Source organism: Atractosteus spatula (genome assembly GCF_055471065.1).
Source record: "Atractosteus spatula isolate fAtrSpa1 chromosome 10 unlocalized genomic scaffold, fAtrSpa1.hap1 SUPER_10_unloc_5, whole genome shotgun sequence".
In the NCBI taxonomy this organism is placed as follows: domain Eukaryota; kingdom Metazoa; phylum Chordata; class Actinopteri; order Semionotiformes; family Lepisosteidae; genus Atractosteus; species Atractosteus spatula.
In genome coordinates, this window is record NW_028296625.1 from 334,813 (window position 1) to 339,236 (window position 4,424).

Sequence of the window (4,424 nt, forward strand, 5' to 3'; positions counted from 1 at the left end):
TTCGTTTGCTTCGAACTTGCTGTGGTTTAATATTTACCATTTGTAGCAACTCTTCATCAGTCGTTGACGGACCCCCAACACCTGAATCACCGTCAGAGTTCACATGACAGCCACTGTCACACACCACTGAGTGCTGGGTCAGCTTTTGCTAAAAAGAAGACAAAGTGTTGAAAACGAAATACGCTAAACGCAGATTGAAACGACAATTCCACTATCAGAAAAAATATTTTAGCAACCTACTTCTTCAGTTTGCATAGCAGAGGAATCCGATGATTCACTACTCAAAGAAACCATCTTTGCAGCAGTCAATATCGGGGCCTGACAGCTCAGGTGTCACACTTCAAAACCGGCAAGTCGGCTAATTTAAGCATAAACTCCAAATTTGTAACCATGCCTACACAGCTCAAGACATTTTTCAAATGGTTGTGATGTTTTAGAACGCCCCACCATATCCCTCCGCCCCAAAATCACACGTGTTTTATCGAGAGTGAAAAGTAATCACTTTGAATTAAAATATGTAAGCTTATTTCAATGACAAATTCTCAACAACTTTTCAAAAGTTTGAAATGATTTTCCACGTACCGTGAACGTAAAGTCTTTAAACCTTCAAAATATTAACATGCAACCCAAGCCTCAAATGATGTGTTTCTCTAGAAAAGAAATTACATTGAATCAAAAAATGTAAAACTTATTTTATCTTTTGAGAAGAGCGTTGTAGGGCAGGTTTTTATATTTTAGTGGATAGGTCATAAAAGTGTTAAAATAATTGAATAAGACACATTTAGCAGCGATAAATTATAAGCACGAGCAAAAATTGATATTTATAACGCTTATAGATTTTAACAATATAACAGACTTTACTAAAATGTTTACTTATTAAATAAATTAAAAATTAAATATTACATCAGAACATGTCCACACCCAGGCACCTGCCGTTAAAGGTTATGGGATGTAGAGATACAGTATATAAGGTTCATGATGAGAATAAAAAACGCTCATGCTAATACACAAGCACCTGTGTCTCACCAAAGCTGACAAATAAAAAGCCAAAAAGCCACACTGCACGTGTTAACATGAGAATGAGCGAGTGAACAAAGATAGGGTGCCTCCTGCAATTAAAGGCTTACAGCACCTGGTATTCCCAGGCGGTCTCCCATCCAAGTACTAACCAGGCCCATCCCTGTTTAGCTTCCGAGATCAGACAAGATCAGGCGTGCTCAAGGGGGTGTGGCTGTAAGCAAGAGCAAGGCTCGCTGGCACCCTTCTTATAGAGAGGACAGCTCCGTCACCTCTTTTACGACGCTGCTTTTTTTCCCTTGCGTTTTTCTCTTCTTCCCACGTTCTCTCTCTTCACTGCCTTCGTCCCTGCTCTATTTCACTTCAGCCTTTCACTCTTGCTTCCTTCCAATGAGGACGGAGCTGCGGGAGAAAGGGCGCTATAGAGGATCGCTGTGGAGAGCTGCTGCTGTGCTTTGACATCTGAGCTCTGTGGAAAACGATCTCAATACAATTCTGAAAAACGCGACTCCCCGAACGCCAGCCGAAAAAGTCTCCACAGCCGAAGCGCTGTGACAAATAAACAGACGGAAAAGCTGCACCGCACGTGTGAACAGGGGAATGAGTGAGCGAGCGCCTCCTGCGCTTAGAAGCTTACAACACCTGGTATTCCCAGGCGGTCTCCCATCCAAGTACTAACCAGGCCCCTTCCTGCTTATCTTCCACAATCAGACGAGATCAGGCGTGCTCAAGGGGGTGTGGCCATAAGGGAAAGCAGGGCTCACTGGCACCCTTCTATTAGAGAGGACAGCTCCGTCACCTCTTTTACGACGCTGCTTTTTTTCCCTTGCGTTTTTCTCTTCTTCCCATGTTCTCTCTCTTCACTGCCTTCGTCCCCGCTCTATTTCACTTCAGCCTTTCACTTGTCGCGGCAATGGTTGTTAATAAGACAGAATTAAGTGTTGCTGTGCTTTTTCAAATGAGGCCCCATCTCTCTGTTCATCTCTGTGGTGCAGCCACAGAGAAACTATTCATGCAGGCTGATTTAAAGATGTTTTCTTTTGATAAGGGACAGCTCCCAAATGGGGATGCACTTAGCTAAGCTTAGCTATCATGATCAATGGTCATCCATTGGCGCCTATCTGTCTGGGGTGTGCCAGATGGACATCTGGACTGCATTCCTAAGTGTCAGGAGTAAGTGACTCATATCCCACCTTGATCAACCAATCAGGGACTGGTAGGGCCGAGTAACCCACGTGGGACTCTGATGCCCATGGAACTTTCAGCCAATGAACGAGCTGAAGTTCCTCCAGGTAAAAACAGGCAACACAGAGGGCCTGAGAGACTATTTCCTGGACTTTTCTAAAGGGAATTCAAAGGAGAATTCCAGGGCAGGACGGCCCAGGAGCAATAGGCTCCCAAGGGCAGGACATTCTCGCAGCGCGCCTCCTGACCATCCTAAGACTCAGCCCGGACAACCACGGAACGGCCAGTGTGTCCGAGTGCCAGAACTTTCCTTTGTTCTAAGAGTCTAGAGCGGAGGTTGCCACAGAGTAACCAGAGGATCCACCTGAGGTAAGCACCAGCAGCAAGCCTCGTGAACAGGTCGGAACTGTGGACAGCTGAATCACTATTCAGAACTAGCGCTTCATCAGGAATGAACCGGTCCTCTTCCTGACTTGCTGGGACCCACAGTCATCTTTTCTCCTGTGCACAAACTTTGCTAGTTAAAGCCAACACTAACTAGCCGGTCAGTGAGCATCTGCAGCACAGCACAGCCTGGCACGGAGCCAAAGAGCCCGCAGGAGATCTGAATCCCCAGAGATTGGATGAGTATTCAACTTCAATGCATTACAGCTTGAGAATTCAATTGTTATCCCAACCAGTTGATATCAATTTTATTCCTAAGAGTTATGTACTTGTTTTTTAGTTTCTAATGTAGAAGTTGTAACCAAGTTCACTTTATGAAACGGTCTAAATGAATGATATACTGAACGTATGTCCTCTTGATATATGTAACTCTTTGTAACTGATTGTATATATACCTTTTGTATTCTGATAACCCTCTCAATAAGATCTGTTAGGTTTATATGCATATTTTATGTATTAATAAATGTATCCTCGTGTATTAGTACCCGTGTGTGTGTGCGTTGTTTGAGTTATATCGCATGGTTGGATTCTAAGGCCATCAAAAGAATCATTTTGTGATTTACGGCTACAATTAATAAATGTCCCCGTAAATGCCCAAACCCTACAGAACTGGTGCCTTCAGAGAGCACACTACATTTATTGGCGTCCCTGGACTCATTTCAGTCATACCTGGGCTATGGTAAGACTGAAATGAGTCAACCAAGCGGAATAATTCAATATAAAACGCCGCGGGTTTCATACGCGACAATACAGTGTGCTGAAAGCCGAAAGGAAAAAAGTTCCCCTTGGTCTTTAAGCAGTGCTTGATTGTTTTGTGATCTTTTGCGATCTACCGGGTTGATTGCATACTTGATCTTGTGGTTTTCTGTGGTATAACTGTGATTTCGTACTTAAAAGTAATACTCTTTAATTTTCACGATGGTTGCTAAAAGGTCTGAATTCGAGTCGCTATTAAGCACTCTCTCTAGCAGCGACAGGTCTGACCACGATCTCCGTCATATCTCCGTCAGCGGAGAAGCTAGGAGAATAAACCTCCATCCTCTGAGAGAGCTAGTGAAGGAGATGGAGAGATTTGACCCTGCAGTGTCAGAGAATAATATCGAGAGTTATATTCAAGACCTCAGGTATACCCTGCAGTACCTGCCAAACGCCACAGAACAGGAGAAAGTGTTTCTGGTCAGGAAAACTAGCAGCAGAGCTGTACATGAGTGGATGGCTAGGCAGATGAAGAAAGTCTGTGATGACTTTGAAGAGCTGTGTCAAGCACTTATCCGAGAATACAGTGCGTTTATTGACCCGACTGCCGCGATAGCCGCCGCCCTTAACATTAAGCACGAGAGAGCAGAGTCCCCTCGCGAATATTACGAGAGACTTAGACGAACTTATTTTGCAGGGTGAAATGATGAGGGTTGCGAAGAGAACACACATTTCAAGGGTTTATTCATTGCAAATCTCCACCCGTCAGTCAGAAAGATGATCTTAATGCATACAGATGCACAGACCATGAAAATGACTGATATTAAGAGATTCGTGCAGAAAGCCTGGGAGTATGATGTCCAAAGTCGCTCTGAGCAAAAAGCTGTTTATGCGACTGTGTTCGCTGTCAGAGCCAGCAGGGTTAATTCCCCCCTGCTCGAAGGAGCACAGGCTCCTGAGCTGGCTAAGCCCCGTTCCAAAGCAGGCACACAGGACCGCACCCAGCGTCCTAAGTGCCATGAGAACACCGGGGAAGGGAAAGGGCTAGATAAAGCTGAACAAAAGGATTCAGTAGCCGCCCG

At 44.6% G+C, this 4,424-nt stretch overlaps 2 pseudogenes; both read right to left on the reverse strand.

Moving 5' to 3' along the window:
* Positions 1-1,120: 1,120 nt before the first annotated feature.
* On the reverse strand, positions 1,121-1,239 carry LOC148812026 (5S ribosomal RNA; annotated as a pseudogene).
* A 408-nt stretch (positions 1,240-1,647) lies between these two features.
* On the reverse strand, positions 1,648-1,766 carry LOC148812027 (5S ribosomal RNA; annotated as a pseudogene).
* Between the last annotated feature and the right edge of the window lie 2,658 nt (positions 1,767-4,424).